Here is a 24,005-nt window from a genome sequence, read left to right on the forward strand (position 1 = left end):
TGAAGATACTGTAGAACTATCCCAATGGGAATGTCAGGTGGGGAGCTAGATATTTGGGTCTGGATTTTAGAGCAAGATTTATTCCAGAAATATAAATGGAGAAGCCATAAGCCTGTTAATAAGTGAAGCTATGAGAGTAGTGAGACAATGAAAAGATAAGAGAATCGAGGATTAGTTTTCTCAGGTTTCATCTTTCTGGAAGGCCAATACAGATGCAGTGATCATCACATTGCTTTGAGACCCACTGCCTGGGATACCAACAGCCAGCCAGTCAAAATTCTGGTCTAGTAGGGGGAACAAATTCACCCAGTCTGCAGTACTATGTTATGGTAGCCCTAGCAAAAGTAACACATCATAGTACTTACCTAAAGCAATTCTTATAAGTATTAAATGTGTTAATATATGTAAAACTACCTAGAATAATGTACAGAATAGGATAAGTATTGTTGTTATATTAAAACTATAATTAGCTTGTTTTTGAATTTTCCTTTCATAGGATTTCCTTAAAATTTATTTTCTACCACACCTTCTGTTCCTTCAAGGCTTAGATCAAATGCCAAGTCTATGAAGATATCAATCAAAGTTACTGTTCCTCTCCTTTGATTATTGCATTTGTCATGTTGTAATCATTTGATTATGTATCACTCTAATAGTGTATGCGGGAGCTCACTGAGAGCAATGATGTTGTCTTATTGATCATGGTTCGCCAAATGTCCCTCTTACTGCATACACAACAAGTGGGCTGGGTTCATGTACTTTGAAGATATGTGAAATTTAGTGGGAGTTGTAGAGTTTTCTTGGGAGAGCACACAAATTTTTACTAAATTCTCAAAGAGAATGTGAATTAAATACATTAAGGTATCATTTAGTGGTTAGATAACAGAACTGAGAAAAAGAAGAATCCAAGAGATGCTGATGGCTTTGAGTTGGATATCTCTGTAGATAGTGCTATTCACTGATCCACAACAGTTACCACAATGCCTAGCATGTAATAACCATTGGGTTAGATGCTGGGAATATAAAGTCAAATGGAGAACTGTCTCATCCTCAGGAGAGCTGCCGTGTGATTAGTCACTCAGCTTGGTATGGTATGCGTTCCATGGGAGAAGAAGGGCCATTAACATCTTAGGAGAACAAAGAATGAAGAGATAGCATCTGATTCAGAAGGGCATGGATGATGTATTAGAGTTCCCCTGAAAAACAGGACCAGTGGGGTATATGCATGTTTCTGTGCTTGCAGAGAGACACACAGAGAAAAATATAGAGAGAGGAAGAGAAAGTAACAGAGAAATCCAGAGAGAGAGAGTCTCATATGATTGTAGAACTTGGCAAATCCAAAATCTGCTGAATAGGCAGGCAGATAGCAGACCAAGGCAAGACACACAGTTAAAATCCAAAGGCAGTCTGCTAGCATGATTCATTCTCACTTGGGGAGGTTCATTTTTTTCCTATGAAGAGCTTCAGCTGATTAAATGAGATCTACCCACATTATGGAGGGTAAACTTCTTTAGTAAAAGTCTACCAATTGAAATATTAATAGCATCTTTAAAAACACCTTCACAGAGGGGCACCTGGGTGGCTCAGGGGTTAAGCCTCTGCCTTCGGCTCAGGTCATGATCTCAGGGTCCTGGGATTGAGCCCCGCATCGGGCTCTCTGCTCAGTGGGGAGCCTGCTTACCCCACTTCTCTCTCTATGCCTGCTTCTCTGCCTACTTGTGATCTCTGTCTCTGCCAAATAAATAAATAAAATCTTAAAAACAACAACAACAACAACAACAAAAACACCTTCACAGAAACATCTAGAATAATGTTTGACCAAATGCCTGGGTACCATGGCCTAGCTAAGTTTACACATAAAATTAACCATCACGGTGGTGTTGAGTAAGACACCCTATTTTAGGTGACACTCATACCAACTCTTGAAAAATGAATAGCACAAGTTTGGGCAAAGTAATAAATGGGAAAAGGCAGTCTAGGAAAGAATAAAGCACAAGCATGAAGAAATGGAGGTATGCTTTTGGGGCCCAGCAAGCAGTTCAAAGGGCTGGAAGGAAGGATGTATGTGGATACATACAACTAAACCAAAACTATATAGGGTCTTTTTCCATATTAAGAAAGGTAAGAAGTTTGAAAATTATTTGGCATCCATTAGCATGGTAAATTGTTTTCCACCACCTCACTTTAAATCTGGAGGTGTTTTGGGGTCTAAAACAAGTTTCTTACAGACAACATATCAATTTATCCATTCTGATACCCTGTGTCTTTTGGTGGGGAATTTAGCCCATTTACATTCAGGGTAACTATGGAAAGATATGAATTTAGTACCATTGTATTGTCTATAAGGTGACTGTTACTGTATATTGTCTCTGTTCCTTTCTGTTACTTTTAGGCTCTCTCTTTGCTTAGAGGACCCCTTTCAATATTTCTTGTAGGGCTGGTTTAGTGTTTGCAAATACTTTTAGTTTTTGTCCTGGAAGCTTTTTATCTCTCCTTCTATTTTCAATGGCAGCCTAGCTGGATATAGTATTCTTGGCTGCATATTTTTCTTGTTTAATGCTCTGAACATATCACTCCAGTCCTTTCTGTTCTGCCAGGTCTCTGAAGATAGGCCTGCTGCCAATCTAATGTTTCTACCATGGTATGTTACAGACCTCTTGTCCCAAGCTACTTAGGATCGTCTTTTTGTTACTGAGACTTGTAAGTTTTACTACTAGATGACAGGGTGTTGACCTATTTTTATTGATTTTGAGGGGAGTTCTCTGTGCCTCCTGGATTTTGATGCTTGTTCCCTTCCCCAAATTAGGGAAGTTCTCTGCTATACTTTGCACCAGTATACCTTCTGTCCCCCTCTCTCTTTCTTCTTCTTCTTGGATTCCAATTATTCTAATATTGTTTCATCTTATGGTATCACTTATCTTTCGAATTCTCCCCTCATGGTCCAGTAGTTGTTTAACTCTCTTTCTCAGCTTCTTTATTCTCCATCATTTCGTCTTCTATATCACTGATTCTCTTTTCTGCCTCATTTATCCTAGCAGTAAGACCCTCCAATTTTTATTGCACCTCATTTATAGCTTTTTAAATTTCAACTTAGTTAGATTTTAGTTCTTTTATTTCTCCAGAAATGGATTTTATTTCTCCAGAAAGGGATTCTCTAGTATCTTCCATGCTTTTTTTGAGCCCAGCACCTTGATAATTGTCATTCTGAACTCTAGTTCTGACATCTTACTAATATCTGTATTGATTAGGTCCCTAGCCATCAGTATTGCCTCAGTCTGAAAATTATTTGGAAATCTATGAGAAGACTTTGGAGGGTTTTAAGCAAGGAATTGACATAACCATATTTAATGACTGTATAATTAAATAAATCAACAGCTGAATATGCAGACCCAAAGGAGTAACCAGACAATAGATATATAACTTGTTTGTCCTGAGACCCCCTGCAAAAACTTGGAGCCTCTCTCTGGGTTCGAAATGAATAGTTCCCTGAAGTTCCTTTTCTTCACACACCTGCCTAATGATAGAACTCATTTATGGAATATTTGGAAATTTTTACTGAAAAGTAACTTATTTAAAAGAAATAGACACTTTAGGAGCATAGATTGTCAGGGATAAATAACTGCAAATGATAAGCATGTTCCACAGCTAAAAAATTCAACCAGGGCCCACCTCAATTGACTATAATTTTAAATATATGCTCTACGAATTCTTAGGTTAGTTAGGGAAAGGGCAGACAAGTGTTTGGGGAATGGGTAAAGGAGTGAAAACCAGATTAAAATAACTTAAGCTAATGATGAAACTTGAAGGAATTTTAGGATAAGAATTAAAATGTCAGTGATAATGAACCAAAAAGAACCAAAAACCTAGAAGTCTATGAAAAGCAGTTTCAGAGTTGTATTTTTCCTTTTCCATAAACACTTAAGGGTGTCATTAGGTGGCAAGACACCCTGCCATGAGTTGTTTTGAAAGAGGAGTAAAAGCAAGCTGCCATGCTCCCTGTGGGACTCTAATGTGCATCCAGGACCGAGAATCATTGTGTTAGGCAGAAGTTACACTCAATGAGTCCAGCTGCACTCACAGACCACATCTGCTCAGAGCAGTCCATGAAACTATCCATAAGGGCCAGTCCTCCCAGACAACGTTTTTTGTAAATGGGGCAGGCTTTTCATCTGGATTTCAATAGATATTACTGAGTGACCTCCAGATTCTTAGTGTTCTTCCCAGGGAAATGGTGATAATACAGCTTCCCTTGCCCCCTTCATTAAATTGCCCATTTATTCATTAAATATTCTTATACCCACTTCATGTCAAAATCAATGGACAGGTCAGAATGATTCTTATCCTCATGGATCTTTACTCAATTTTGTGATAAAAAGATACATAAAATATCAAAGCAAGGTTCATGATGCTCTTGGAAACATGTGTATAAATCCTATGGGGCTGCAACAGGAGCAACTAATTACTGGGAGTCAAGGAAAGCTTTTCACAGCAGGGATGGTATTTAAACTGAGGAGTGGATTACCCTGGAGGATTCGCATTCAAACTAGCGATCCACAGGGAGCCTGGACACCGATGTAATTGAAAACTGAAAATTTTTTTTTGGTGTGTGGGAGTAGAATGTAGAGTGGTGCAGGATTAATAGGGAGTGAGACCAGAAAGTTGAGAAGGGTCAGATTGTGAAAGGTCTATATACAGTACAGGGGAAGGGGGGGGTGTAGTCTGGATTGATCCTGAGAGTTAATTTGCCACCTAAGTACTTTAGATAAGGAGTGACCATGATTGAATTTGAATTTCAGAAATATGATTACAGTTGCTATTTGTATTGTTATATACTATATTAAATAATAATAAACCAACACATACAATTTCCATCTACTGGAGATCATGATGTATCAGTAGACCAATAATGATAAGACAACTTCTACATATGCAGACAAATAAGACTTAAGATAGCTATGCTGCCCCCATTCCTTACAAAATTTCTCTTCATTTAACATAAACTTCTCCATTACTTCCTACTATTCCTCATTATAGTGATGCTTCCAAGGTTCCTAAAATAGTGACAAACAATTAGTTCGGTAATCGTTCCCATTTATTAAGTAGTTAGATATGTGATACTATGCTGGGGATTTTGACATCCATTATATTATTTCTCCAACAGTACTGCAAGAGAGGTATTGGTAGCAGTGAGCTTATGCAACACTACGTGCCAGATGCTGCTGAAAGTTCTCACGTAGGAACTCATTTAAGTCACCAAACAGTCCCGTGGGGAGTGTTTGATTATCCCTGTCTCACAGATGGGAAAACTGAAGCAAAGAGGGTAAGACTCGTGCTCAAGGTTACACAGCTGGTGTAGTGGAAGGTGGCAAAACAGGGATTCAAAACCAGGGCATCTCACTGCAATACCTGTCCTTAGCCTTGGCAAAGTATCACCTCACTGCAGTGTTTGCTTGAAAACACACACACACAGACCGAACAAACAGACCAAAACCAGGAGTCTAAATGACTTCCTTCAATTCATTTAGTTAATAAATGGAGCAGCAGAAATCAAACTCTGGTTTGCTGCGCTGGGCACTTTCCGTGATAACAAGTGCTTCCAACTGCATGTTTTGTAAACCGAGCGAGCGTGCATGATTTGCCCATTTTCTCATTTAGCCAGGAAAAGAAAAATATTGCGAAAGAGCTTGTGAGTAGAAAAACCAGTGGCATGTTGTATGAGAAATGAAAGCTTACTCCACTCACTGCTATATCCATAAAAGGTAAAGTAGCACCTGTAAGTGCTTGGCACCCAATAAATATTTGATATGTAACTAGTCTAGAATCTGTCCCATGGGAAGGAGAATATATTATATACATACATATTTTTAAAAACATATTTAACAGATAGTTATTGAGTATCTACCTACATAGGCAAGTATAGGAAGTGTATGGTAAAGTGCAAGATAAAATGTCTCAAATGAGAGTCCTTCCCTTAAGCAACTTTTAGTGAGAAAAGCTACTTATACCATACACACACACACACACGTGTGTGTGTGTGTGTGTGTGTGTGTATAGTATTTTTACTTTAGCCGAAGCTCTAGGACCTGTATCTAATGTGGAAAGCTCTCTTTAGGTATCATGCAGTAGAAGTCATCATTTATGGCAAGAACAGTAAAACAAGTTCAAGGTGTGCGTACTTAGTATAAGCACCGTTTCACTGACCTGGCATTGTTATCATGAGCACCAGATGACACACTGTGGTTTCCAATGTTCTCTCTAAATTGGGCTTTTAATACCATGTCTCTAGGCCCTAGGGATCAACTTTCGATGTGATGTTAGCAGTCTTACTACTTTTCCCCAATCGTGATTGATTTTACCTGCTTCTGAGGGTTACAGCAGAGTTCACCACACATCTATTACCCGCACAGATGGAGAACTCCTTTATTTGTACTGAAAGCTCTTTTCTCCAGACAAAAGGATATTACTACCATTTTGGCATCTGGCCCTTCAGATGTACTTCTAATGCTTTCAGCCTCACAAAGAATTGGTATTGTTTGAAAGAAATTCAGAGAAGTTATGGAATTATTTCTTCACGTAACAGCCTATCTCCTAGCCTAAAGAGGCTTGCATTCTTGGCTGCACAAAGGCAATAATTCCATTAATCAGTTTTTGCCAATCTGCCATGAAATAGAATATCTTTTATTTTCCTTGTAGGTTCTAGGAGCCCTCGTTAATAAAAATCACTATGAATCTCATTCTTTTTTTTTTAAGATTTTATTTATTTATTTGACGGAGATTACAAGTAGGCAGAGAGGCAGGCAGAGAGAGAGGGGGGGAAGCAGGCTCCCCGCCGAGGAGAGTGCCTGATGCGGGGCTCGATCCCAGGACCCTGGGATCATGACCTGAGCCGAAGGCAGAGGCTTTAACCCACTGAGCCACCCGGGGGCCCCTGAATCTCATTCTTTACCTTGGATCACTAATAGAACAGGTGCCAACTCATGAATACTATACTTGGCCTGCATATCTCCTAGCTTTCTGTCTCTTTTTCAGGACATGGAATGAAAAAAAAAAAAAGAATATGTTCATATGGTGCAAATGGATAAAAGAAGGAATAGTGAGGAAAAATGGACAGATTGGGGCAAAATAGCAAAAATCTATGGGTGTCATCATAAGGCATTTGAATTTTTTCCAGATGTAATCAGAGTCACTGCTGTCACTTGAGAAGGTGAATGAAGTTACAAAAAGTTGTGCGTGAGAAGATGTATGAGGAAGTGTTGCCCAGGAAGGATTTTTTTGTTGTTGTTGGAGAGGCGAGGCAAGGGACCGACAAAACATATGAGGTAGCTAAGTAACTAGGTCCTATACTAACACTGTAAGAAAAACCAAAGTTAATGTCTATAAATGAAACAAGAAAGCAAAGAAGGTCACAAATGTTTGAACACCAGGAATGCCATCTGGCAGAAGAAAAATTCAATATGAGCTCAAATGCTTCTTTCCAGTGAACAGCAAATATTCTATGCATGCCTAAGAATATTTATGATGTATAATTATAGAAACATATGGAACACAAATACACAAATAATTTATGAAGCAATAATAGTAATATCATTGGCAATTTAGATGAGAAAAATTATATTGTGTGCAAGTCTAGCCTAATGAACAAAGAAGATAATGTAAGACATCTTTCAGAAAGCAAATTCAACTGGCATTGACAACCCGACATCTTAATCACAACAAATGATTCTGACTGCTGGAAGGATGGAGCTCATGGAGCTCAGATCAAGGGCTAAAAAAAAAAAAGATTTTCTGTGTATATTTCTCTAAAGTAGTTGTTATATACCCATTTAACCCCTTTTATTTTTTTTCTGTAGCCAAATATCTTTATTTACCACAATTTCTAATTCTCTTTTCTATTCCTCTAGCCTTCTATTCCAATTGACAAATGTATTTCTTTTTAAAAATTTTACTTAAATTCAATTAGCCAACATATAGCACATCATTAGTTTTTGATGTAGGCTTAGTGATTCATCAGTTGCTTGTAACACCCAGCGCTGATCACATCACGTGCCCTCCTTAATGTCCATCACTCAGTTACCCCACCCTCCACCACCTCCCCTCCAGCAACCCTCAGTTTCTTTCCCAGAGTCAAGAGTCTGTCATGGTTTGTGACAAATGTATTTCTTGCAAAGATTACTGATTCTGAGTGTCACCAATCTTGTAAAAAATGTAAATTGCCACTTTAGGCAAAGGAGAAATCTATTATTCTGCTTGTGTTGGGTCTTTGTTACGGGAAGAGAGTGAACACAAAGAATCCCTGTCTTCTGTGCTAAGGAATGATCTCTTGAGAGAAGAGACATTAGAGACCCCTTCTGAAAACAATGACTAACAAGGTAGAAGACCAAAGGAGCAAATACAGACCATCTTGAATAAGTTGGAGATATACAAGGGTTTATGACAGTGAGAACTTTAGAATCTCTACAAATGTCCCAAATTGTTATTACTTATTACCTGTTTCTCCCCCAAGTGATTAGGAGTAAAATTCATGAAATGAGAAGGATGCTCTTAAGGAACTTCAAGGGAAATGGAACCATGGAGATCATTTCAATCCATAACCGTGTGGCAGAAAGAGAGGAATTCTGAAGGACAGGATGGACATGGCAGCCATATTTGCAAACTCTTCCTTGGTCCCAGCTGACAATCCCTCTCTCTTCTTTTCAAAAGCAGGGGAATGAATATCCTATTTGAAGCCTTTCCTTCAACTGCCTATACACTCCTAGACAGGGAGGATTAGTAATTCCATTTATCTTTCATGTCCCGTGTTCTTAGGATTTCCTTGTTTCCTTCTGAAAGTTGAGCTTGTCTGTGTCAGTGAGGCTTTACAGTTTCTCTTTGTGTCCAAAACACTTGAGAATCTCTATTAAGAAAATATTACTAGACATAATCATTTAAAAATACAAGAGTTTCTCAGAGATTTGATTACCTTATTTTTTAAAAAAATATTTATTTATTTGACAGAGAGAGATCACAAGTAGGCAGAGAGGCAGGCAGAGAGAGAGAGAGGGGTAAGCAGGCTCCCTGCTGAGCAGAGAGCCCGATGTGCGGCTCGATCCCAGGACCCTGAGATCATGACCTGAGCTGAAGGCAGAGGTTTAACCCACTGAGCCACCCAGGCGCCCCGGGATCTCCACTTCTTGAGGGGCAGTGCAAGAAGCTCTCTGTGGACCTGGTTCACCAATCAAACATAAGTCATGAAAATCATGAAAAACAACCCCAACAATTTAAAATTCCCAGAACATTTCATGAGGTCATATAAAAAAAAATCAAGAAGCACTTATTCAAGAAACTTTCCTATTTTATAACTGGAAGCTTTAACCTCCTAAACCCCTTTACCTGCTTAGCCCAGCCCTCCTACCAGCCCCCTCCCCTCTGGTAACCACCAGTTTGGTCTCTGTATTTAGGAGTCTGCTTTTGTTTTTTTATTTGTTTGTTCATTTGTTTTGTTTTATAGATTCCCCATGTAAGTGAAATCAAATGGCATTTGTCTTTATCTGACTTACTTCACTTAGCATAAAACCCTCTGGCATTTGAATCATGACCCCTTTACTTCTCATTTGACAGAGATTGCTTTGAATCTATAGATTATTTTGAGAAGTGTTGACATTTTAACAAGTCTTCCAGTTCATGAAAGCGGTGTCTTTCCATTTAAATGGATTTTCTTGAATTTCATTCAAGGTTTGTAGTTTCCAGTGTACAAGTCTTGTGCTTCTTTGTTTAAATTTATTCCTAAGCATTCTATTTTTTCTGATACTACAGCAAATGGAATTATTTTCTTAATTTCATTTTCAGACTGCTTATTGCTTCTAAAATAGATTTATTTATTTACTTATTTATTTACATACTTATTTTTGAGAGAGAGAGAAAGCCTGGGGAGGGACAAAGAGAGGAGAAGGAGATAAATAGATTCCCCGTTGAGCACAGAGCCCAGTGATGCAGGGCTTAATCTCAGGACTCTGAGATCATGACCTAGGCAGAAATTGAGCCAGATGTTTAACCAACTGAGCCACCCAGGTGCCCCGAGATAAAATATATTTTTATATATTAATTTTATATCATGCAAATTTGCAGAACTTCTTTCATTACTTTACCCCCACTTTTGGTGTGGGGGTAGATTCTTTAGGGTTTTCTTTATATAATACCATGTCATCTGCATCTAGAGATGGTTTTACTTCCTTTCCAGTTTGGACAATTTTTATTCTTTTTCTTACCTAATGGCCCTGGCTGAAACCTTCAGTATGATGCTAAATAGAAGTGGCAAAGGCAAACAAACCTATCTTGTTCCTAAACTTAGGGGAAATGATTTCAGTTTTTAACTGTTAAGTGTGATGCTGTTTCTTCTCATAGATGTTCATCAAATTGATAAAGTTTCCTTTTATTCCTAGTTTTGTAAGTTATTCTTTTATGAAAGAGTGTCTGCTTTTACTGCATCTATTGAAATTATTCTGTTTCATTATATTAATATGGTATATTACATTGATTGATTATAATATGTTGAACTAACCTTGCATCTTTGGAAAAAATACCACTTGACTGTGGTCTAAACCTTATATAGTGTTGGACTCAATTTTCCAGTATTTTATTGAAAATATTTTCATTTCTATAAAGGACTTAATTCTGCAGTTTTCTCTTCTGTGATTGCTTTGTCCAGCTTCACTATCCGGGTAATACTGGCCTCATAGAATAAGTTAGGAAATGCTTCTTCATATTTTATTTTTTGAAAGACCTTAGTAGTGTTAGGATGTTTGGTAGAATTCATGAGTTAAGCCATTTATTTGATCCTGGGATTTTCTTTGTTGGATTTTTTAAAAAAATGTCTATCCCCCTGGAAGAGATTATGCTGAGTGAAATAAGTCAAACAGAGAGAGTCAATTATCATATGGTTTCACTTATTTGTGGAGCATAACAAATAGCATGGAGGACAAGGGGAGATGGAGAGGAGAAGGGAGTTGAGGGAAATTGGAAGGGGAGGTGAACCATGAGAGACTATGGACTCTGAAAAACGATCTGAGAATTTTGAAGGGGTGGGGGATGGGAGTGGGGGGCACCAGGTGGTGGGTATTGTAGAGGGCACAGATTGCATGGAGCACTGGGTGTGGTGCAAAAATAATGAATACTGTTATGCTGAAAAAATAAAAAAAAATTAAAAAAAAATGTCTATCTCACTATTGTTATTTTTATAGGTTTTTTCACATTTTCTAGTTCTTTTTGCCTTAGTTTTCATAATTAATGTGTTTCTAGGAATTTGTCCTTTTCATCTAGGTTGCTAATTTGTTGCTCTACAATTGTTCATAGTATTTCCTCATAACCTATTTTTTCCGCATAAAGTCAGAAGTAATGTCCCCGCTTTCATTCCTGATTTTAGTGATTTGAGTCTGGCTCAATTATCATGTTGGTTGAGCTTTCCAAAGAATTGGTTCTTGGTTTTATTGATTTTTCTCCATTGTTTTCCTATTCTCTATAAGTAATAATTCTGATTCCCATTTCCAGTCTAATTCTTATTATTTCTTCCTCCTTGTGTTTAATTTGCTCTTCCTTTTCTAATTTCTAGTGTTGGTGGTTAGGCTATGAATTTGAGATATTTCTTGTTTTTTAATATGGTGATTTACAACTATAAATTTTCCTCTGCATATCACTTTTGCTGCATCCCATGTGTTTTTGTACGTTTTGTTTTAATTTAACTTGAAGTATTTTCTAATTTCTCTTATGATGTCTTCTCTGACCCAGTGGTTATTTAGAAATCTGTTGCTTAATTTCTACATATTTATAACATTTCCAAATTTCTACTATTGTCTTCTCATTTCTTTCTACTGTGGTTGGAGATCATACATTTTGTTATTTTAATCTTTTAAAAGTTTTAAAACTCATTTCATTGTCTAACATATGATTGATGCTGGAGAATATTCCATGTGCACTGGGAAAAGATGTACATTTTCTGCTTTTGGATGGAATGTTCAATATATGTCTGCTAGGTTTCATTGGTATGTACTATTGTTAAAATCTTCTTTTCCTTTGCTGATGTTTGGCTTAGTAATTATTGAAAGTCGGGCATTGAAGTCTCCATTCCAGTTAAACTGTGTATTTCTCCCTTTAATTAGGTAAGTTTTTGCTTCATGTACTTTGTTACTCTGTTGATAGGTGCATATATGCTTATACTTGTTAAGTCTTCTTGATTGATTGGTCCTTTTATTATGATATTATGTCTACTTTTGTATCTAGTAATAATTTTTATTTTAAAGTCTCTTTTTAAAAGTCTGATATTAGTATAACTAGTCCAGATCTCTTTTGAGTACTGTTTGCATGAATTTTTTTCCTTCTTTTATTTTCAGCCTATTTGTGTAGAGAGCAGAGAGCCCAATGCAGGGCTCCATCCCAGGTCCCTGAGATCATGACCTGAGCTGAAGGCAGAGGCTTAACCCTCTGAGCCACCCAGGTGCCCCTACAGTGGGGTTTTTTAGACAACATAGGTTGGGTCATTTTTGTTTCTTTTTTTAAATCCACTTAGCCAATTTCTGCCTTTAATTAGAGAATTCAATCTATTTACATAGATGTAATTACTAATAAGGAAGTCCTTATTCCTGCCATTTTGCTATTTTTTTCCGTTTATGTCTTAGGTCTTTTTTGTCTCTTAGTTCTTTCATTGCTGACCTCACTTATGATAAATATATATTTTCTAGTTACCCTTTTAGTTTTCCTTTGTCATTTCTTTTACTATACTATCTAGAGTTATTTTATTAGTGATTGCACTTGGGATTACCACTGGCATCTTATAACAATATACTTCAAATTAATACCAACTTAATTTGAATATTATACAAAATATTTCCTCCCATAGAGAACTTGCTCATCTTTATATCATTATTTTCTTATAGTACACATACTTATAATGTATGCCCACAAACTAGGTTTATAATTCTTGCTTTATACATTTTTCTTTTAATCAGACAGAAAAAAAGAAGTTACAAATTGAAAATGCATTTATATTTACCTGTTACCTTTCCCCAACGCCTTTATTTTTTCATGAAGATTTAAGTCACTGTCTAGTGTCCTTTTTTAACCTGACTCCTGTTAGCATTGTTGTTGGGAAAGTCTACTAGCAATGCAATCTCTTAGATTTTGTTTACAGGAAAATATCTTAATTTCCCTTTCATTTTTTAAGGACTATTTTGATGGACATAGAATTCTTGATTTACAATATTCTCTTTCAGCAGGTTGAATATGTCATTCCTTGGTTATTTGGCTTTCATAGTTTTTGGTGAGAAGTGAACGTTTAATTTTACTGGGAATCCTTTTTATGTGATAAGTCATTTTTCTTGCTTTTTCTAGATGTTCTCCTTGTCTTTGGCTTTCAGTATTTTTACTATGATGTGCCTATTGGTGGATCTCTTTGCATTTACCTTACTTTGAGTTTGTTGATATTCTTGTATATATAGATTAGTGTTTTTCATCACATTTTTGAAAATTTATGTTATTTTTTCTCAAATATTGTTTCTGGTTCCTTCTCACTTTCCTCTTTTTCTGAGGCCTCTATTATGCATTTGTTGATGTCTTTGATTGTGTCCCCCAGGTCTCTTAGGTTCTGTTCATTTTTATTCACCTTTCTTCTCTTTGTCAAACAGATTAATCTTAATTGTATGACCTTCAAGTTTAATGATTCTGCTGCAGACTCAAATCTGTTAAGTCCTTCTCATTAATATTTTATTCCAGTTATTATACTTTTCAATCCTAAAATCTCTATCTAATTCTTCTTAGTAATTTCTATTTCCTTATCAATATTCTCTATTTAGTAAGATGCCATTCTCATATTTTCCTTTAGTTTTATATACATGATTTCTTTTAGATTATTGCACATATTTAAAAAGTTTATTAAAGGGGCGCCTGGGTGGCTCAGTGGGTTAAAGCCTCTGCCTTCGGCTCAGGTCGTGGTCCCAGGGTTCTGGGATTGAGCCCCATATGGGGCTCTCTGCTCTGCGGGGAGCCTGCTTCCTCCTCTCTCTCTGCCTGCCTCTCTGCCTACTTGTGATTTCTATCTGTCAAATAAATAAATAAAATCTTTTAAAAAAAAGTTTATTAAAGAATTTGTCTAGAAATAACATCTAGACTCCCTTAGGCATAGTATCTATTGACTGCTTTTCTCCCTTTATGTATGGTATATACTTTCTTTTTACTTTTCATTCATTATGGATATACATTTGAAATATTCAACAAAATTCGACTAAACCAAATACAGCAACATACAAAAAGGATTATACACAACAATTAAGTGGGATTTATCCCAAGTGTTCAAGGTTGGTTTAACATCCAAAAATCAATTAATGTAATACACCTATGATCTCCTAGCAAAAGGGAATAATAGATTTACATAATGAGAATGGTTTTTAATTGACATTAGGAGATGTTCAATGTAATAATAGTGAAATATATTTTAAAAGTCCTGAATGCTTCTCTTTATTACCCATTAAGGGTTGACCAGCAGACATGCTGGGAAATTGATGGAATGACAGTCTGGAGATAAGAGATGTAGAGTCACAAATAAGGTAAATCTAGGAAATTGTCCTGGCCTTGGGTAGGTAAGCCACTGTGCAGGGAATCCAGAGATCTAAACATGAGCATTCAAAAGTATGTGATGGACTCTGATTTGACTTTTTGCCTTACTCGAATTCACAGGCCTTGAAAACTTATTCCTTGGTCCTATTTCTTCTAGCTCTTCGTAAGAATGACTTTTTTCCAAAATTGAGCTACATTACATAGTTCAGTGTAGTCATATTTGGTGTTAATCATTAATTGTTTTTACAGAAGAACCTAGTTTAGTGTGAAATCTATGGTTCAGGGACAGTCAGGTGCTGAGTTTTAGGTGGTCTGTCTGTTTGGCATTTCTTTATCAGTAATAGAGGTTTAAGTAGTGTCAACCTTCTTGGGAAAAGGAGCTTAGAAGAGTTATGCAAGATACTAGGGCCCTAGCCAAGTATCCTTCACAACAGGGCAGAATTTAACTTTCAATATGAAAAGAGGAATGTTAAGCTTGAAAGAAAGAAGTCTAGCTGTGCAGAGTAGAGGTTAAGATAGCTGATGGCTATCTGTGTTCTTAAAATTCACTTTCAGCACATCTGTGGTTATATATATGTTGTCAATTCTAGAGCCACTCATTGTGGGCATGAACACAATAGTTCTCAATCGATTAACATGCTGAGTCTCAGTCCTCTCTATATATCAGATAAGAATCTGTGTGTCTGTAGGGGGCCTGTACATGGGTATTTTTTAAAAGTATCTCAGACTTCTATAACAAGGTTTGAGAACCACTTTCATAGTAGATTACCTTTTCTGTCAGGTCTAATTTGGGAAAGGAGTGAAACAGACATTGAGTAGAATGTACTAAATATCCTAAGCTGAGTGGGAGTGGATCATTGATTTAAAAAAAAAATAATTCATTCATTTTCTGATAAAATTAACAATGCACAACTGTTTTTTGGTGAAAACAAGTATCTCAAGAGATTTCTCTAATTGCTTTCACAATATTGATTTTTATGTCTATTAATTTGTTTTGAGGGTGTGACATTGTGGCAATGAGATATATATTGATTGCTAGTGAAAGACAAAAAATGGGTTTTTCAGATGGGTTCTACCCAAACACAGATGAGAAAAATTGTGGGTTTTTTAAAATTTTACTATTTATAACTTGAGGAATTATAATACCTGATATCTTGAAGCCACTGAAGAGGAAAAATTGTCTTCATATTTGCTGTCTGTATCAAATCAAACAAAAACACACAAGAAATTGATTTCTTTGCCAGAAGTCTGATGGATATACTAACTCATTCCTAAGAGAAAAATAAGGAAAATATTCCATCTCCTATATGCCAACATCTGGCCAAAGGAAAATGTGAAAAAAGGAAAAACAGTGAAATAAGTTAGGGGTGCTTCAGTGTGAAAAATGAGACAACTTTAGAGTTAGGTATTAGATTAGGAAAAAAATGAAGATTTAAGTGTCACCTCCTCTGGCATCTTTGATGCTGTGCATTACAGAATATATTGGGGGAAACTTCCATGAAATTATGATCCAGAGAGTGAATAAACAGACAAACAAAAGCAAACATAAGTGGATGGCTATTGAATAGATTGAAGAAAAACAGTGTTCTTATTGTACACTTACTTATTAACAAAGTAAATGAGCCCTGGCTTATATTTTGAGCCTCTGCAAGACCTTTTCACCCACATTTTGCTTAATATCCACCCGCGGGCTCAACCATGTGTCAGTTCTGAGGACTAATTGTAATCTCAGTAGAAAGGATTGGTAGACCACTGTGACAGTACCTAAGTTCTCATTGATCATGAACAGACCACCACTTATGTACATTCCAATAACTGTGCTTCTTCTTTTCTGCCATGTTTTTCTTGACCTGGATTACTATCTTGTTATCCTATTTGTGAAGTCTTTCTAGAATTGAGTCCCCCATCTACCAAAATAAAACTTCTTTGAACACTGGGTGTCTTATCCCAAAGTAAACCTATTTGAGTGGACAATTTTAGTTTCTGAGCAGACTATGCCTTTTGGCTACAGCTAATAGTATGGTATCTGGCCATCCTCTGCATGGGACAGAGCCTTATATTTGGCACATTCTCTATCTGCAATCAAGAGTCATTGTTTGTTTATCCCTAAACTTGAAGTGCCCATTCAAATTTCAACAAATATTTTGGAGTAGCTTCACTGATTCTTGTACAAAAAGACCTCAGAAATTCTGGTCCCTGAACTTATAAGTGCCCACAGTTAGGAAGGGAAGACAAATACAGGAACATGCAATGTTAACAGACACTAGGATAGACATAAGTATAAGAAAGTAAGAAGGAGGAAGTGATCAATTCTGAAGGGAAGGAAAACAAGAAGAAATGTTTGAGTTGGAGTTTGAAGGGTTGCTAGAAGCTTAGTTGGTAGATGGGGAGGGAAGAAAAGGCTGATTGGAGAATTTCAAAGGAAAAGATAACAGTTTTCACAAAGGCCTCTTGGAGGGGGACACATTCCTAAGGATTCCACTTAAGATGGAGAACTCAGTCATTCCCAATGAGTCTATTCAACTGTGGAGAACATAGTTGAGAAGTAGGTGAATGTATTTGTCTTCAGTTCTCAGGGCCTTGAGTTAAGGTATCTTTTTATTTTCTCCTCAAAGAATGTATATTGCCCTCCTTTGAAGTGAGAGCCTTTCTTGGTAATTGGTATGCAAATAGGAAGGAGTTTCTGATTAATCATGATATACCAAAGTCTTTGGGATCTGTCCATCTGAGAGGAAGTACAAGATATTTTCAAAAATAATTTATTTCCCTTTCTCCATAGAAAGAATTCTCAAGGGAGTTGTCTCTGAGGGAACTTATATTAAAGGGGAAAATAGATGCTATTAGAATAATAGAATTTTATATTTAGAACATTTGCAATTATTAAGCTATTGTCTCACAGACCCAGATGCAGATTCAAATGTCTCACAGACCTATTTTTGGTAATAAGCTATACATTCTGTTGATGGCATTCAGCATTTTCCCCAAGTTGCAACAGTGTTGCTCAAAAAACCCATGAGCAAAGTTGTAGTGACAGAGGTGGAGGTTAGGCATTAATTCAATGATAAACCTTTCCTTCTCAAAAAGGCTGACTTAGCTACCACCACTAGGGAGTGCCAAATCTGTTAATATCTTCTGGCGTATGACATTCTTTTAATACCCTCAGGTGTGAGAGATTCAGATAAAACACCATGCTTTGGGAGCAGGGCATAGTTCACTCACCTGATACACTGATTACATGGGACTTCTATCATCATAAAGCATACAGAAACTTCTTTCACCAAAACAGATGAATATCTATATAAGATTTGTTTTCTTTGTGGATAATGCTCTGACAGCACCACCACACATGGACCCAGATGATGTTTCTTTTATTATCACATTATTCCACTCAACATTGTTTCTGACCATAGAACTCATTTTATAGCAAAAATGCACTATTGTGCTATTTCCTGTGGAATTCACTAGTTTTACTATGCACTCCATCACCTAAAAGCTACTGGCTTAATAAAATAGTGGATTGACTGCTGAGGATTCAGTTGAGATACCTGAGGGAGAAAACATCCTGAAGAATTGAGGTCCTGTCCTACAAAGGCAGTACATGTTTTGAATTACTGAGTAATATTTCTCCCATGTGCATCCTTACAGGCAGTGGAACTTAGAGTGGAAATGGGAATGGTTCCTTCACAATTGCATTTTACAACCCACTTACATAACTTTTTTCCCTACAACCATAATTTTGAGATTGTCTGGTTTCCAGGTATGACTTTTCAAAGTAGAAGAACTACTTTCCCATAGCTACATAGAAATATTGCACTGGATTTGAAGTTTAATTGAAGGGTATTTTAGATGTTCTATGCCACTGAGCACACGTATAAGAAAAAGGAATACTATACTCCACTGGTTGATGCAATTGATCCTGATTATCTATGTATGTTTTGGTTGTTGCTACACAATAGTGCAGGAAAGACTATGAAAGTCAGGGCATTCTCTGGGGAGTTTTTTAGCATTTCTATATATATTTTTTTAATTTTTTTATTTTTTCAGCATAACAGTATTCATTATTTTTGCACCACACCCAGTGCTCCATGCAATCTGTGCCCTCTACAATACCCACCACCTGGTGCCCCCAACCTCCCACCCCCCACCCCTTCAAAATTCTCAGATCGTTTTCAGAGTCCATAGTCTCTCATGGTTCACCTCCCCTTCCAATTTCCCTCAACTCCCTTCTCCTCTCCATCTCCCCTTGTCCTCCATGCTATTTGTTATGCTCCACAAATAAGTGAAACCATATGATAATTGACTCTCTCTGCTTGACTTATTTCACTCAGCATAATCTCTTCCAGTCCCGTCCATGTTGCTACAAAACTTGGGGATTCATCCTTTCTTTCTTTTTTTTTTTTTTTTTTTTTTTTTTTACAGCTTTATAAACATATATTTTTATCCCCAGGGGTACAGGTCTGCGAATCGCCAGGTTTACACACTTCACAACAAGCATTTCTATATTTAATGGTAAAATTTAATGGAAGACTATAGAAACCAAAGAAAGATAAAGTAACTTAGAATTCATATCCTCTAGGAATAAAAGTTGGGTTCATGCACTAGGTAAAAAGCTTTGGCTAGCTGAGATACTGGCTGAAGCCAAACAAAACTGCATTATGGGTAGTGGAAAAAATTATAACTAACAGCAAGTCATTATCACCTGTTAGGGAAATGAGGGCAGCAGCAGCTCTGCACGTTTTCTCCCCTGTCTATTCTAGGTTATTTTTACATATGCCCTACTTTTTTTGTGTCTATCTATGTCCATATATTTTGACATATTAACTAACATCTCTTTTAACATCTCCTTTCTTCTTATTCCACACAAGGACTATCAAAAATATCTAATTTTACACTTTAGTTTTTAGTACACAGAATATTCCATATAGACTATTAAAGAATTTGAGGATCACATACCATCTCCCAGAGAGGGATGCTCTATTAATCAGAAATGAATATACTGGCTTTTGGGGCTTTAGTTATTTCTTTTTGGGGATAGAATGAATCTTTATTTTTTAAAGAAAAAAAAATAAGCATGGTACAGATTTAAGATGAAACTTAACCGTGTGTGGGAAGGTGTGTCTGTGTTGACTCCCAACAGCCAAGGGGTGGACTCTGCTGGTTATTCGCTAGTGTTTCTCAATCCTAGAGATATCCTCCTATACCCCATTTGTGATACTGGGGCTGAGTCTCTGTAAGCTAATTATCTCCTAATTACTTCCTAATTATCTCCTTTCCTAGCTGGATCCCTCCGTGTTGACATGGACTGAAAGAAGAACAAGGGGCTTGATGATTGTTCTTGAGCCTGAGAAGGCAGTAAAATCCAGCCTCCAGCTTTTTATCAGCACTCCCAGAATCAGTGTCGTCATTCCCCTTAAGAAGTTTCAGCATAAGCTGGGTTATATTCCTCCCTAGAAGTCTGATATCTAGTTCTGTAAAATGCTGATAAACTCCTGAGTATCAATACCAACTGACTTAGAATCCCTTACTCAGAGGTTTGAGTTCCTGCTTCATGAAACCCCCACTTCTAATATGAACTAGTACCTTAAGGTACCAATACTAACTGAACAATATCCACCCCCCCGTCAGAAGTCTGAGGCCAGTTCTGTGAAGGTCTTCCGAAAGCCACCAGATTCTAATGTCTAACCACTTCCTTGTCTTCTCCCAGCCCTAGGGATTTCCTGCTCTTCCTATCCCTATATTCTTTCAGTTTCCTTTTTAATTCTCAAATCTATTTCATCTACCACTACTATTTGTATAAAGTTCTCTCTGTTAAAATAACTGGCAATATTTGATCTCTCACTGAATGCTGACCAGTGCAGACACATACACTCACATGCACACTCCCCCACACACACATCTCTGCCAATTTTTTTTTTATAATAAACTACAGAAAAAAAAGTGTTTTTTGGCTAATTGGTCATGGGTTAAATTTTTTTTAAAGATTTTATTTATTTATTTGACAGACAGAGATCACAAGTAGTCAGAGAGGCAGGCAGAGAGAGAGGAAGGGAAGCAGGCTCCCCGCTGAGCAGAGAGCCCGATGCAGGGCTCAATCCCAGGACCCTGGGATCATGACCTGAGCTGAAGGCAGAGGCTTTAACCCACTGAGCCACCCAGGCGCCCCATGGGTTAAATTTTTATTTTAGACAAAGTTAAGAAAAACTGAGACAATAACTGGAGAGTATACTTTGAAGACAAGACATAGGAGAGAATCAGAAATACTCAATGTGTATTTAAATTTCATATATTTTACAGGTGAAAACATCTATTCTAATACTCAAGTTGTTCCGAACATATAAGTTCTCTAACAACAGAAGCACACATCCATTTTTAAATTAAAATTGACGATTTCGTACCTGAGATGTACTAGCAAAATTTCAAGTACTCAGTAGCCACGCTTTGCAGACCTACACTGTTGGCTTTTCTGCTCACACTGCATCCTGATGATACAATGATCTACGGATGGGATTTTTGAACCACACGTGGCCGTTGCAGGATACCAAAGGTCAGAACACAAGTAAAATACCACTATTCAACAGGATTTCCATTTTTCGTCTGTGTTCTGCCTCTGCATATACCCACAAGACTGACCAAGAAGGGAAGCTCAGCTCTTCAAAGTCAATCCCACAGTAATAACAGTGCAGCACAGGAGTTATTCTGGATGGAAAATGGGGCCACAGCAGCTCTTGAGGCTTTCTTTATTTCTTCAGTTTTGAGCTCTAACACTTCCTTGTGAACTCTGGTTCTTAGGTTTACATGCTCCTAGTTAGCTGTTCCTCGGACATCACTTCTGTATCAGCATCTGAACACCCTTTTATGTCTTAGCTATTACTTCGGTCTCTCTCCAGATCCATTCCTCACTCCCTGTGTTTACCCCCAAGCTTTCTTCTTGGTTACTTCCATCCTGACACTTGCCACTAACACTAGGATTACCTTCCCTTTGTGATTGAGAAGAGAGGAGAAAATTAATACCTGTCATCAATCAGCTCTGCTTCCGCTTACGAGCTAAAAACATTACCAGAGTACATCATTCCTGATTTAACAATAAAAATAAGTCATAATTTAAAAAAATATGTTTTTGCCTCCTCAGTGAGTGAGCATCACAGTGAAAGCAGGCAAACTGATTACATCGGGTGACAAGACATGCTGAGGAGAGACAGGAAATATGACCTGTTTCAGCTCACCAGAATATGAGGAAGGGGTAAAAGGGGTAAGGAGGAAAGAAATGAAATGTTAACAAATAGATTGTTTCTAATTCCTGAGAATGCAAGACATGAGGGCAATACATGACCACTTATCAGCTCTTTTCCACAGGCTACACTGGATGCCTGTGGGAAAGCCTGGGAGACTCAAGAGAAGACACGTTGGGGCTGCTGAGCTCTGAGTCACCGGAGATGTCCCTGGAGGACCAATCTGTGCTCTAGGCTCCAAGAGCACAGGGTGTTAACTGGCTGCTGTGGGATACACAGAAAACCTGCTCAGGTCACAGACCCTTTTTTGATTTGAGGAAAAGACGTTGGCTGTTGGGAAATGGGAGGAAACATTTGGACCTCTGCCCCAAGTCCCTGCCTTATTGCTAGGAAAAGATTAGGCACCTCTGGGAAAGGACTAAAAATTCTGCCATCAAGCTCCAGGCTGTGCTGACACGGGAAGAAACCCCCTAAGACAAATCTGGAAGCTTGTAGACAAGCTCACTGAGATTAAAGGGGCTTTACTGCTTTTTTTTCTTGAGGTTAAGGCATTTTTCTCAAAACCTTTTTCTCTTTTGATAAACACATGTAACTTTCTCCTGAAACTGTGGAAGGAGCCAAGATGTCCTTCAACAGATGAATGGATAAAGATGTAGTTCATACATACAATGGAATATTACTCAGCCATGAGAAAGGATGAATACCCACCATTTGCACTGACATGGATGGAACTGGAGGGGATCATGCTAAGTGGAGTAAGTCAAACAGAGAAAGACAATTATCATATGGTTCACTCATATGTGGAACATAAGGAAGAGTGCAGAGGACCATAGGGGAAGGGAGGGAAATCTGAAGCAGGGGAAATCAGAGAGGGAGACAAACCATGAGAGACTCTGGACTCTGGCAAACAAACTGAGGGTTACAGAAGGGAGAGGGTGGAGGGATGGGGTGACCAGGTGATGGGTGTTAAGGAGGACATGTGTTGTGATGAGTACTGGGTGTTACATGCAAATTAATTGTAAAACATTGAACACTACATCAAAAACTAATGATGTACTATATGTCAACTAATTGAACATAATAATAAAAAAAGAAAAAAATGATGTTTTTTTATGTTACTTTCTCCTGATAGATTGTTTTGTATAAGGATCCAGCTACAGAAAACTCCTTTCATTATTAGTGCTGTTGTGACTTCTTGAATTTAGTAATATGTCTTTCCTGAGTTTCCAACAGATTCTCACCCTCATTGTTATTTGTAGATCATTGTGACATTTTGTACATGATAATAGTTACCTTAGGCCTTCTTGACTCCAGGCTAGAAATAACATTTATAGTGCACACCCTCAGTTTTCTCTGTTCTTTGCTTTGCCAAACCTATACGCAGAAATTTTGATATTTCCAGAAACCCTTGTATCATCTAAAGTAACTTAATAAAACAAAGTCATATGATAAAAGACATTTTATGAATAATTTGACAAATGAGATTATCAAGATAGCATTTCCTATGAATCTTTTATAATCAGTTATAATTCTTAGATTAGTTTTTTCCTCTGGAGAAAAATATGGGATACTTTTCCCCAGAGAATCATCTTTTAGAATCGAAGCCATATATCTTTTTTCATAGTTTACTTTTTAAAGCATTTCAGTGTGCTTTACATTTAATGCTTTTTCTCCCCTCTCATTTCCTTAGCAAATTTCTCTGAAGTTATTAATTTAGTCATGGATCTTTTATTGTTAAAGAAAAAATGTCCTATTTTATTTTGTCATCACATTATTAAAAGCTTGGTCTCATTTGACATTTTCAATTTCTATCCTGTTTTCATTCTACTACAGTTTGACTCTCATCCTCACCATCTGTTACATGCTGAATTATGCCACCCCTGGCCCCCTTTATACGTTGAAGTCCTAATCCTGAGCACCCCAGGATGTGACTGCCTTCGGAGATAGGGTCTTTAAAGAGGTAGTTAAGTTAAAATGTTATCATTGGTCCATATCCAATATGACTGGCATCCTTTCTATAAGAAGATGAAATGCAGACACAGACATGTAGGGAGGGAAAGCCATATGAAGATATTGGGAGAAGACAGACATGTACAAGCCAAGGAGAGAGAAACCAACCTTGCCAATACTTGTATCTCAGACTTCTAGCCTCTAGAATAGTAGGAAAATAAATTTCTCTTGTGCTATGGTACTGGGAGC

The 24,005-nt window shown here is 37.3% G+C and overlaps 2 protein-coding genes across 3 annotated transcripts in view; one reads left to right on the plus strand and one right to left on the minus strand.

Moving 5' to 3' along the window:
- Positions 1-24,005, minus strand: part of TYR (tyrosinase) — a 97,203-nt gene that overhangs the window by 16,517 nt on the left and 56,681 nt on the right. The window lies entirely within an intron of this gene.
- The window catches only part of GRM5 (glutamate metabotropic receptor 5), a 704,461-nt gene continuing 692,367 nt past the window's right edge, over positions 11,912-24,005 (plus strand). Inside the window, exon 1 of the mRNA XM_047692184.1 lies at positions 11,912-12,011. The gene's annotated coding sequence lies outside the window, so the exon portion shown is untranslated. The remainder of the gene's footprint in view (positions 12,012-24,005) is intronic.

The sequence above is a fragment of the Lutra lutra genome, chromosome 10, assembly GCF_902655055.1.
Source record: "Lutra lutra chromosome 10, mLutLut1.2, whole genome shotgun sequence".
NCBI lineage: Eukaryota > Metazoa > Chordata > Mammalia > Carnivora > Mustelidae > Lutra > Lutra lutra.